Genomic DNA, 13,838 nt, shown 5'->3' with positions numbered 1-13,838 from the left:
ATTTTATTATTAAACAATATTTTCTAGGTGATTAATTCACCTATATTAAATATTTACATTAATTAAATGTTTATTCTGCTGAATATTAGAAATACAAAGATGACTGAGTTATTGTGCTCTACTTTGTAGGACTTAATCTAGCATATCATTGTTTAACAGAAATATAATATCCCCATTCTCTACAGAAAAGGAAAGAAATATAATGTAAGCTACATAATTTAAAATCTTCTAGTAGTAACCTTAAGAAAAATAAAATTGTTCAATTAAATTTAGCTTTCTATTATATGTCAAATGTTTTATCAACATGTAATCAATGTAAAAACTTACTAATGAAATACTTTATGTTATTGTTTATACGCATGGCCTTAGAAATTTTGTATGAGTTTTTTAATAATTACAGTGCATCATAGTTTGACTACTCATATTTCAAGTTTTCAAAGCTCACATATGGGTAGAGGCTACTATATTGGGCAGTGAAGGTATAATGTGTCAATAAAGATATATATAAGTAATACAAAATATACTTAATTTGTTTAAGTTAGTTTTCAAAGTGCTCATGGAACATTGTGGGGAAGATTTTAAAACACATCGACAGTAGACAGATCCCTTTCAGTGGAATAAACATGCATGTATTATAAATGGCCAAAATCGTTTTCTTATATAGTCATGAAGAAACGGCAGTTGAAATGAGATCAGCTTGTAGTTATACAGATTTACATCTACAGAAGCAGATGCAGAAATGCTGAATCAGAAAATTGGGATAAATTTAGAGTTTAGAAAATTTTTGTCTTTTAAAAACTTTACCTTGAAAGAGCAAAACAGGAACACTCATGGTTGATCAAAAAACAGAAAAATATTAGTTTGATAAAATTTTATTTGAAACAGACAGCAGTAGCCTCATGTAAGTATTTGCAAAGTTTTAAATCTGCTAATAAAATCAACACTTCACAGCTATGGCCCTACTTTCTGTAAAAGCACAAAAACTGTGGAATAGAAATTTCTAAAATGTATTTAATAGGGTAACCTTTAATCTAAGCGGAAAGTCATGCTACACAGGGTGATATGTTAATGTAATTCCTGAAACAGTATGTATTAAATTATTAACTTCCAGCACATTCTCCTTTAAATTACAATTTTGAAGTTCATTGTAATTATTCTTTAATACATCTATGCCTTTTGATTTTCACATGGATACTAATATCTCTGTTACTTACTTTACTTTGCTCATCAAATTTCATTTTTAAAATAGCGCATAATTTATGATTAAAGATGATTTTCATCTTTTTAAATTCATTTCTTACACAGGGGTTATTTTTCCAAAAAGTAAATAGGTGTTTGGATTAAAATATAAGGACTGTAGAGAGTTTTTCATGAAAAGGGAAGAACCCTGAGACAGAAATATTAGAGGCCAAGAGATGTATGAGTTATGGCCAGCAGTAAGTTAACATCAAGTAGGTCTGTCAGTGGGTATCTCATCTATTGGACACGAATTTATGGCAAATTTATTTCATTATATGAAAGGAAACCTGAAAGAGTAAGGACAAGACCTGACCTGTAGAGTCTAATATAAATTATAATTAATAAAGCAAGAACTGAGACCTAGGAAGGTGATACAGGTAAAAGAATTTACTCCCAACCAGTCTATAACAACTGTCATACAATATAGAAACCATGCATATCCTCTTGAATTCACACACATAAGTACACATCCACATACAGGCATGTAGGGCATATTACTGTGCCCATTTTACCATTTGATAAGTAAGTTCACATGAAGAAAATTTAAATATTATGTGGTAGACCTACAAGCAAATAAACTGTTCCACTAGGGGGGAAAATGTATTGTATATCATATCTTAGGCACTGTATTATAGGCTAATTATCATTGAGATAGTAATGCATATTCACCTCCTTTAAGGAACATAAGGCCCAATAAGAAACACAGACTAGAAAGTATAATAACATATGAAGTTTAAAAGAGGGTAAGTTTTCTGAGACTCTCAGCTTAGCAGATAGCCATATCTTGATTGTTGGAATAGTCAGAAAGTATTCTAGCAGGGGCTGACTTGAACCTAGATTCTCTTATGACTACTTTTAAAAATATATGGTGTGTCATTAATATTATTATTCATAACAATAAAGCAAGCTAGTCACCATTTCTGCAAAGAGGAAGGTGAAAGAATAATAATACCTGACTCAATTATGAAATTCTCCCACTTGGCACATGTAGTAAGAACAAGATATAAATCTGTAGTTTTAAGCCACCCAAGTTTTTGATTTGGTATATTCTGCAGCATAAGCTAGCTCATTATGGCTGACTCACAGGGGTTTCTTCTCTCTTTTTTGCTTCCATCCTTCCTGTTTTCTCTTTTTCACCAAGATACCCATTATAAAAAATAAATAATAGTGAGTTTCCAAAAATTGTGACTGAGTGGCGTGATCACAAGCCCTCTCTTGCATAGAGAACAATTACTGTGGTAGGTTTAAACTACAATTTGGAGGAAAGTATTCTTTTCATTTAAAATATACCTGCTTAGTTCTACAATTATTGTCTTGGATGCTCTCCTAAGGTAGACTACAAATTTGTGATCATATCATATACATTCTCACCAAACACAACATTTCGGGTTTATGATAGGTTGAGCTGTGTTCCTTCCCCACAAAAGATACATCAGAACCCCTAACCCCCTTGCCAAGTTAAGACGAGGTCATTGGGCTGGATTCTAATCCAATGTGTCCTTCTAAATAGAGGAAATTTCAAAATAGACACATATAGAGGAAATACAATTTGAAAACACAAGGAAAAATCCATATAGAAGCCAAGAAATTTGTGAGGCTACTATAAAACAGAAGAGCAGCATAGTCTTACATCAGGTGTCATCAGGGTTTTTGTTTTTGTTTTTATTTTGTTTTCATGACTAGGAGGAAATTCTTCCTAGGAAGAACAAAAACAAAAACCCTGATGACATTCAATGTAAGACTTCATTCGATGTAAGCCTCCAAAATTTTGTAACGGTAATTTTCTATTGTTCAAGCCATCCAGTTTGTGATACTTTGATAAGGCAGCACCAGGCAACTAATACAAGTTCAGAGTGAAAATTCTCGCTCGTCTGCTCTCCATGATTTTCAATCTATCTCTTAAATTTGAAGATTTGATCTTATGTTGATATTCATTAGAAATTATTTTCCTAACTTTGAAGTATATAATAAAAGATGTTATAAAATATTGTCTTGGAATTCACTTTAAATCTTAGCTATAATGTTATGTATAAATTATAATATAACTTTAAGCTAAATCATTTTATCTAAAAAGACTGTTACTGTTTAAGAAATAACGCCATATGAAACTATAATAACAAAACTTTTAAAATCAACACTGAATATTGGTTATGAGTCAGCACAGATTTTTCATGAGTTATGTCACTGGATTACTTTACATAGGATATATTTTTAAAAGCTTGAATAATACAAATAACTGATTTTCAATGATGCTATATATCTTTTCTATGCCTGGTTAGCTGCTTGCATTATTTATGGCACTGAGTTTGTGATGGAAACATAGGTTAAGAGCCATGAATCTTTATGCCTCAATTGACAAGCCAACTAATACATCACTAAGCCTCCCCATTCTTGTTAAACTTACCTGGATACCAATAGTGTCAGTCCTGAATTATTTTTGATATTGAATCTATTGATAAACTGCAAAGGTTAAAATTAAAGTGTGATTTATGCTGTGATCAAGAGCATCGTGTTAGAGCACTAAGTGATCTGTGCAAATTATAACCATAAATATACTTCAGATTCTGCATTATAGCCCTGCTATGAAGCTCTGTGTTCTCGTTCTTTTTCCCTCAAGGAGATTCCTTAGGATAAGAGTGCTGATAAAAAAAAAAAAAAGTCTTTCAGGTCCTTCTGACTTTGTGAACAAAGCGCCTGATTTTTTTATTCTTTTTTCTTTCTGTTTCTTGTTTTTGAAACATGATACTTAGAAAAATATTTCCCACTTTGTAGTTTCAATCAACTTGAATTTTAAGTCTTTCAAGAGATAAATTTGAACAACAGGATCTGTGCTTTATTACTTGTAGGCAAGTATAATGAATAAGAAAACACTCACAGGATTTCTTGGTGGTTCAGAAGCGTGTGATATCGCTTCTAGTTAGGGGAATTCACAAGTCATTGAAAGCCTCACTTTCCCACATCTCTAGGTTCTATTTGAAGGCTAGAATTTCAATTCTCTCCAGTTTATCTCATTTAAGCAGGCAGTTTTCAATGATAGCAGGTTATCAAGAGACATGTTGGCATAGATGAATTCAGATATGAAAAATAAGGATAAACTCACTGGGTTGGGATGGCAGAATATCAGAGGTTGTATATTAAGTTGGAATTTATATTGGATTATCTTAAATGTAAATGAGTAAATACCATCAAGCCTGAAGATGCTAGCAGCAGGAGTCTCTAAAATGCTATTACTTCTTCTTGAATATTAAGTATGATTTAAGAACCCATGGGATTGTATTAATCACTTCATCATCATAGCTCACCAATGGATGAAAAAATTAGATTTTTGCTTTCAATTTTCTCTCTCTGCTTTATGATCATGAAGTAAAAACAGGACTAATAATGAACATTGTTTCTCGCTGATTAAGTGTATAATTATGCCTATTCATATATATTATTTGATTAAATATTTAGGTTTAAAAATAGTCATCTCTGGATTTATTCATTTTTCACATATAAAAATACATATGTAAATGCATTTTAATGGTTGTGAAAATTACCTGAAAATGAATTGTTTAATTCACTTGGGAGACTTGGGATTTAAAGATCTGTAACTTTAAAAATTATTTCACAGCATGAAGGGTCATCGAGTAGTTTTAATATCTCAACTACATAAATGTGTTAGTATATGTTTTCCGACTGATATCAAGCTTTGTGCAATGTAAATAAACTATACAGAGAAATTAGTAGTAAGCTGTTTTACTGAAAAAATTATATAGCATTTTAATTACCAATGCCGTAATCTGTTATCAAAGGAGAACTAAGAGGGAGACTATATGCTCAGAGTATGACACTTTTATGGGCATTTAGGATTTTCTTCCCCTGTACCTTGAATGGGGCAATGTATCTGATTTTGTGTAGTAAACAATTTAATTTTTATCATCCAATGCATACAAAGGCTCAATTAATAACTATATAAAATTATAGTATTATTTATTCAAAATTTACATTTTAGGAGTAACAATATTACTGTTTGTTATGATGATATGTTTTAGAATTTTACTCTATTTACAATACTTTCTAATCACAAATGGTTTCCTTAGTATTTTCTTATGGGATTAAAATTATATATAGTCTAATGAAGCCAAACTTTACTATTGGTTTTTCATGATATACCAGTTGCAAAGCCTACTTAGTAACATTGGCTCACTAAGCAGTGCCAATCACATCAACTCTGTGGGTTGTTATGACACATCCTGCTTCCTCCCTGACAAAATGAACATGTTTTCTGGATAAGTCCCACATTGCCTGCCTTCACTCCTCTCTCAAAATTACTCATCTGTGACACACATATATTTGTGCATGTACATCCATAAAAACAATCTTTAGTATAAGATTATAATGGTTACTTTTTTTCAAAATGTGTAATGTTTAAAATGTTAAATTTTTCAAAGAAGTTGTATCTTTAAATTACAATATTGTCATCAGCTATTCAGTTAGCATCAACAATTTCTAAATTTTAAATATCTCACTAGATGCTACATATATAAGCATGAAAAGATAGTGCCTCTTTACTTTGGTTTAAGATAGACCCTATGTCATACAGAAAGCCTATTGACAACCACCAAATGCTGTGTGAAATAGAACAGCATGGTGCACCATGACGCTAGACTCTTCAGATGCTTCCAGAGCTTAGACTTATTATGTAGTCTTTGGAGAATATAACATGTTACTGTATTTCTGCAGATGTAAAGTTCACATAATAATTAATGAGGCAGAGAGAGTGGGGCTCACCAAATTTTCCTTTTGCTTATTTTTTTAAGGCTTCCTTATAGTTACGTTGGTTGCCATATGAGTAATTTCACCCAATGGACTTGAACACTGGAGTGGTATGTGCCAAATTTGATCTGGGTGCTTAAGAGCTTTTGTCAGTTTTCTGCGCTGTTCCTGCAGCTGTCAGAGTTTCAGTGGAATCAATATATTGAGATGGTACTGAGCCACATGATTGAAATTATCTGAAGACCTGAATCACTACCTGAAAGAAAACCATCTTCAAGACAGTTCGGGACCTAGGTCAAGCTATTGAAACCATTGTTATTGTAACATAGCCTATCCTATTCCAAAAAATGCAGCCCAGGTTATTTAACTGCAGCAAATGGAAGCCCAGCAAGAATTAACATAAGTGAAATAAAGACAAGTATTGCAATGATACCAAGTTATCTCATTTAAATAGTGGAACATCCAAACTATAGGAAATGTAGGGAAATAGATGGGCCTAAGGACCAACCAGAAGCAGGGACTTGGACACCTCAATGAATAGTATAATTTCCCATCTCTGTTTCTTTGTATGGTGGCATTATTCACTTCATTGCCAACAGATTTCCTCTGCATGGGAGTAAATATGGCTCTAGAAGCTCCAAAACCCTAAACTTGAGAGGTGTGTATCACTGAAATGTCCCTCTTTTCTAAGTTAAAAAAAAATATTTTCAGAAGAAGACACTTATTTGGGTTGTTCAGTTTCCCATGTGGACAAAAATAAATTTTAACCACTTAAAAGAAGTTCAATTTGGGATGCCAAACTAAGCCTTAATATGGAAATTATGGCAGGTAGCTCCCACTAAAATAGCATTTTTGAAGTTATGAGGCGAAGCTTTATCCAGAAAAAAAAAAATAGCTATTTCCAAGAATGGGAAGAGGTGGCATTTTATAGATAGTCCTCTCCAATAACTAATTTAAAAAGCTAGAAAATTTAAATAGATCTCGTTTGTTTATTCTACAATACTTATGGAGCTACTACGACATGCTAAACACTGTTACAGGTACTCGAGATAAAGTAATACACAAAACAAGTAAAATCTCTGCTCTCATTGTGTTTATATTCTATATCCCTCTTTTTTATTTTCCTTTGAAATTATGTAGAAAAAAAGAACAATCTAGACATTGCCAATTCTCACTGAGGCTGAATATATTCTTAAGAGGTTAATATTCAAAAAAAAACTATTATGTAAAGTAAACCAAACTTGTTCTATCAAACATCTGTGTTTATGAGCTTCAGAAAGAACTAGGCAAACAACTCAATCATTGAACAAGTGATAGCATGTCAGTAAATATTTAACATGGTTTCTGACTGCTAATTTGAGTTGGTGTATCATTCAGAGTTCAGTCAGGCAAACAAAGATACTATACATAACATGAAGGTAAGAGGATTATTATAAAAATTATACCTTACACAGATATAGGAAGCATTGTTTAAGAATATACTACATTAAACTACCTCCAATAGCTCCTTCCATTTTATTTAGGAAATTCAATTGTATTTTTATTTGAAAATAGATTATCACACTGAATATCTAAAGTACATTGAATATTCACATTACAAATGTCAAAGGCTAGTTTCCTACTTAATCTTGTCGTCAAGGTTTAACTGCAGAATAGATATTATACCTGAATAAATTTTATGTTATGATCATGTTGGAATTATCAATTTATCTGAGATTTCGCCCCTTACTGCTCATTCAGAAAACCATTCAAGCAGAACTTTCCTCAGTTTTATGTCAGAAATCCAAACCACACTTGTATAAATATAAAGGGAAAATTTATCGAATTATAATATGAAAAATTCAAAGGGAAGACTTCACATACAGATAGATACAGGTAATTAACTATATCAAGATGTTATTTTTGTTTATCAGTGTTCCAATTTTCTCTGCGTTGTCTTTATTATTGGTCAGATTTTATTCATATAGTAGAAAAAAAAATTGACCAATACCTGTTCCAAGATTTCATTCTAACATGAATCACAAAACAATGTCTTTTTCTCCATTGCTAAGGCAAACTTCAAAGAGATGGTGCCCATTTGCTTAGCTTAGTAGTAGCCTATTCACCAAAAAAAAAAAAGGATTTGTGATAGTTAATTTCATGTGTCAACTTAACTTATTTAACAGAAATCCACTATGATTTTGATTTGCACTTCTCTAATGATTAGTGATGTTGAACATTTTTTACATGCCTGTTGGCCGCACATATGTCTTCTTTTGAAAAGCATCTGTTCATAAACTTTGTCCATTTTTTAATGGAGTTTCTTGCTTTTTGCTTGAAAATTTAGGTTTCTATGGATTCTGGATATTAGATCTTTGTCAGATGCACAGTTTCAAAATATTTTTTTCTCGTTTTGTGAGTCTTCTGCTCTTTTGATAGTTTCTTATGCTCTGCAAAGATCTTTAGTGTAATCAATTCCATTTGTCAATTTTTATTTTTGTTGCAGTTGCAAAACCACAATGAGATACGATTTTACATTGGTCAGAATAGCTATTATTAAACTGTTATAAAATAACAAATGCTGGTGAGGTTGCAGAGAAAAGGGAGTGGTTAAGCACTGCAGGTGGGAGTGTATATTCATTCAGCCAGGTGGAAAGCCAGGTGAATATTCCTCAAAGAACTTAAAACACAATTATCATTAGAGTCAGAAATCCCATTGTTGAGTATATATCTGAAGAAATAGAAATCATTTAACTATAAAGACATATGCAAGCATATGTTCAGTGCAGCACTATTTGCAATAGCAAAGATGTGGAATCACCCTAAATGCCAACCAACAGTAGACTGGATAAAGAGAATGTAGTACTTAGACAGCATGGAATACTACACAGCCATAAAAATAACAAAACCATGTCTTTTACAGGACCATGAATGGAGCAGGAGACCATTATCTTAAGAAAACGAATACAGAAACAAAAACCAAATATCACACGTTCTGACAAGTAGGAGCTAAAAATAAGAGCACATGGAGACTAACAGGCGAAGGACAGACACTGAAGTATACCTAAGGGAACAGACTAGAAGAGGGAAAATATTAGAAAAATGCCTGTTGGGTACTATGCTTATTACTTGGGTAATAAAATATTCATTAAACCCTCATGATCCGCAATTTACTTACATAAAAAACATGCACATGTACCCCGATTCTAAAATAAAAATTATCCAGAGAGCTAGTAAAATATCATTTCTGAGCTGTTCTGTGAGGGTAAAAGTGATTAGCAGTAGCCTGAATAAAGGAGATCCACTTCCACCAAGGGGAGCAGGCATCATTCAATCCTTCAAGAGCATGGATACAACAAAACAGTGGAAAAGGGCCAAGTCCACTGTCTCTTCTTGAACTGGGATATCTATTTTTTTCAGCCAATGGTCAGCATCCCCAGTCTTCAGGCTTTCAGACTCAGAATGAGTTTTACGACAGGCCTTCTTGGTCATGCAGCTTGCACACGGTACATTGTGGGACTTCTTGGCTCCCATAATGACGTCAGTTAAATCTCAGATTAAGTCCTATCTATCTATCTATCTATCTATCTATCTATCTATCTATCTATCTATCTATCTGCCTGTCTGTCTGTCTGTCTGTCTCTGTCTATCTATCCACCTATCTTTCATCTACTCTGTTGGTTCTATGGCTCTGTTTCTCTGGAGAGCTCTGACACAGGATGAAATGCTGATTAGCTCAACTTAAATTATCTGTCCAGACTTGCACAGGTGGGTGAGACTCAGGAAAGCAAGCATGTGTAATGGGTTTCTGAAATGAAAAAGATATAATGGGGGAATTCATTGTAGGATGGTATTATGGGTTGAATTTTGTCCCTATAAAATTCATATATCGATATCTTAACTCCCTGTACCACAGAATATGACCTATTTGGGAATAAAGTCATTGCAGATATAATTAAAGTTAAGATGAGATTACTAGGGTTGGCGCTAATCCAGTGTGACTGGTGTTCTTATGAACGGGGAACAATTGACGTAGAAACAAGCATACAGTGAGAATGCCACATGAATATACAGTCAGAGATTGGAATGATGCTTCTACAGTGCCAGCTATGGAGTGTGGAAAGTTGCTATCAAACCATGAGAAACTAGGCAAAATTATGAAACACATGAACTTTCATAGCCCTCAGAAAACACCAACACTGCGAAAATCTTTATTTTGGACTTCTATTTTCCAGGACTGTGAGATGATATGTTTCTGTCACTTAAACCACCAAGTTTCTGGTAACTTATTATCGTGGACATAGAAAATAATACAGAAGGCAAAATCAAGCCTTTTCTATTACAGCTGCTCTTCTAGATAAGTTATCTTGAACACATGCAGTCTTTACTACAATATACAAAAAGCCTAATTAAACATCTTGCTAGACTTTGCTATGTTTATCTTTTAACATTAAGATGGGAGATGTTGTGGGTTGGACTCTTATTAATTTCATGATGGACTACACTTAATGATCCCTATTGACAGCAGGCTTTGCGTTTAATTGATGGTGATGTTCCTAAAGTCTAATAGAGTTTTTTGCATGACAAAATTGGTGTTAAATAAATGTTTATTGGTTTTAAGAACCACTATTGCAGAATTTACAGTAAGAGTTAACTAAGAGTTGTTGGAAAAGGTAGCAAAGGAGAAAAGACTTACAGAGTGCCTACATAAATTGGTTATGAGTAACATATAAACAAGGAACAATAAACTGTGGAAGGCCATAGGGGGCCTCTGAGGAGGAAGGCCTCTCCATGCCTCATGTTCTGGTGCAGGGTGACCTCGGCTCTGTTACCATAAACATCGCACTAAAGGACATAAAACCCCTTCATAGCACTATGACATAGCCAGACTTATAGGCTCCTTGTAAGGCCCAAGTTCCACCAGCTGCACATAGATAACAGGATAAAGATAACCACATGCTCTTGTTTTGTGAAACTCCTGAAACCACAACTGTTATCAGTCTTTAGAATGACACATCAGTTCCAGCTCACTGATTCACTTCCAGCTCACTGATTCACTCCATCATCATGTCACCCTCTTCCAACCATCACTCAATCCCTACCCTATAGATCAAAGTGATTGTAACCAATAGTGTGAATGATCAGAGCTCAAGGCCTTTATTGTCTCCTCCAAAGTAATAAAGTGATGGCCCCTGGTCCCACTTTCTCTCTTAACCTGTCTTTTTCTCATTCCTTTGTCCCACCGAACTCCAGATGCCCTCGGGTGATGTAGGGCTGATTCGCTGCAAGAGCAGCATTGGTAGAACGTGATAGGGACTAGACGAATTAATATCATAGAAAGAAGAAAGGACACAGAACTTTACTTTGAGGATTGAATTGGTTTTCTATTGCTACTGTAAAAGTACTACAAATTCCATGCCTTTAAAATAACTTTAAAATTGGGTGAGTTCATTTAGAAGTCCAATGTGGGTCTCAATTCACTAAGTTCCAATTGTCTTTCTTTCTGGAGGAATGAGATTCACTTCCACGCTTTTCCAGCTGCTAGAGGTCATACACATTCCTTAGTCCATGTACCCCTTCCATCTGCTTCAATACCAACAATACTGCATCTCTAATTATTCTTCCACAATCACTTTTCCTTCTGATTCTACTCCCTCTATTCCACTTTAGTGGCTGTTGTGACAATATTTAGCTTACCTAGATAATCCAGGATAATTTTTGTTTACTGTCATTATTCAGTCTACCACAAAAAAGCTCACTGGCGTTTTAATGGGAAGGGATGCAGCGTGGAAGACAGTAGAGACGCGTTTACTTAAGGTTTCCACTTGGCCGATACACAGTTTTTCTCATCTTTACTGATATAATGAACGTTTAATTGAGATAGATTTTTTATAGTAGGGTTCTAATTTTTTCTTGTCCTTTTGGGAGTTGTTGGTATAATAAGATCAATTATACCTTTGTTTCATATCTTTATTAGAATGAAATTTTTCTAAATTTTAAGGCTATCTTAAATCTTAAAGTCATTCATTAATTCTGATACATTAAGTTCATTTTGAAATATTTTGAATTCTAGTTACATTCTTTAAAGTGTTAAAGTGTAATCCAGTACTACATTAACATAAAGCTTAATGGTAAATTATGTTCAGGAATACATATTTTTAATGTTTCAAATATATAAAAAATTAACCAAAATATTCGCCTAATCTAAAGTAGTACTAAAGTATGCAGAGTTAATTAGATGGGAGAAAAGAATAGAGAATAAAATATTGTTCACAGATATAGTACAAAAGAAGAAAATAAAACTTTCACTTATTTTTTTCTCTAGCATTTTTAGTAATTCAGAAAAGCTGTAACCATAAAATATCCAATGGACAGTAAGACACAGTGTTACAGTTATTTTGCCCTCAAAGATGAAATTATAATGAGAAACCACACTTTTAGGACTTTGCAAAATCATGGTGACCTGAAGTGTAGAACTATATAATTCCTAAATCTTCAGCCTAGAAACCTTTTTAAAAGTGTCTAATCCTCGAGAGGTGAATAGTCAGGGTTTCCTATAAATAAATTCATTGCTCTCAGTAGTCTCAAAACCAATTTTAGATTCTAAATGGTTAGAAGAGCTGAATTTTATTCTAAAGTTATGATGAAGTTTACAAGCCATTGTTTATGACTTTGCCTATGCTTTATTTTGATTATAATATATCTTAGATCTTAGTGTTTAAAGTTATTATGTATACAGCAGAAAACGATCTAATGTCTAGAAGACATTTTCAGCTAATTTCATACTGTGGATAGAGATTTTCTTTAAATTCTATAATCTGATTTCTGAACCAAAAGATATCAATATATTCAGGTTGTGAATAGAAAATGACCAGCTCAACCTTTTACTTACTCTCTGATCTAAAGCTACAGAAAACATTTTGTAAATCATGTCCCTTTCACACTTTTTGACACCTTATAATATCAACCTTTTATAATTCAACAGATCATCTTGACTGGTGTTTATAGCCCCTTAATAATTAGGACAGTAGAATAGATTGCTTTACCTTTATAAGACTTTCTGGGGCTTTTTAGGGTCATGTGGAAGTGTTACGTTTTTTAAAGCAGAAGCTGAATAACTGCCATGGCAGTGACAGTGAGGTAGATAATTCTGTTCTCTGAACTATGCCTCAGAAGCTCTGTATAGATTTAGGACATAACATTTTCATGGGTGACAGGGACAGAGGTCATGGAGAAGGGGAATTATGTTTCAGTTTGGTCTCTACTGATTCCCGTTGGTATAAAACTTCAACCAAACAATTTAGTCACAATAACTGGATTTTTCTGGTTTTCACTGAATTCAAGTTGACTAGCATAGCTTTGATATATAAATAGCTGCCATCCAAAGATGTTCAAAGATTAACAGACATTTAAATTTTCTAGATAGATCTAAGGAGGAAAGAAAAGACTTCACTATGTTTTGGGGATGTGGAAATACGTATTATGATTCACATATACTAGTATTTTCTTGCATCTGGAAGAAAACTTACATATTTTAGTCTTTTACAATCTACTCACTTCCACTTATTTTTAAAAAGCAAAACAAGGGCTGGGCACAGTGGCTCAAGCCTGTAATCCCAGCACTTTGGGAGGCCGAGGCGGGTGGATCACGAGGTCAAGAGATCGAGACCATCCTGGTCAACATGGTGAAACCCCGTCTCTATTAAAAATACAAAAAATTAGCTGGGCATGGTGGTGCATGCCTGTAATCCCAGCTACTCAGGAGGCTGAGGCAGTAGAATTGCCTGAACCCAGGAAGCGGAGGTTACGGTGAGCCGAGATCGCGCCATTGCACTCCAGCCTGGGTAACATGAGTGAAACTC

Source organism: Sapajus apella, unplaced genomic scaffold, assembly GCF_009761245.1.
Source record: "Sapajus apella isolate SASKATOON/1434 unplaced genomic scaffold, GSC_monkey_1.0 scaffold4, whole genome shotgun sequence".
NCBI lineage: Eukaryota > Metazoa > Chordata > Mammalia > Primates > Cebidae > Sapajus > Sapajus apella.
Note: the sequence above shows the minus strand (reverse complement) of the source record.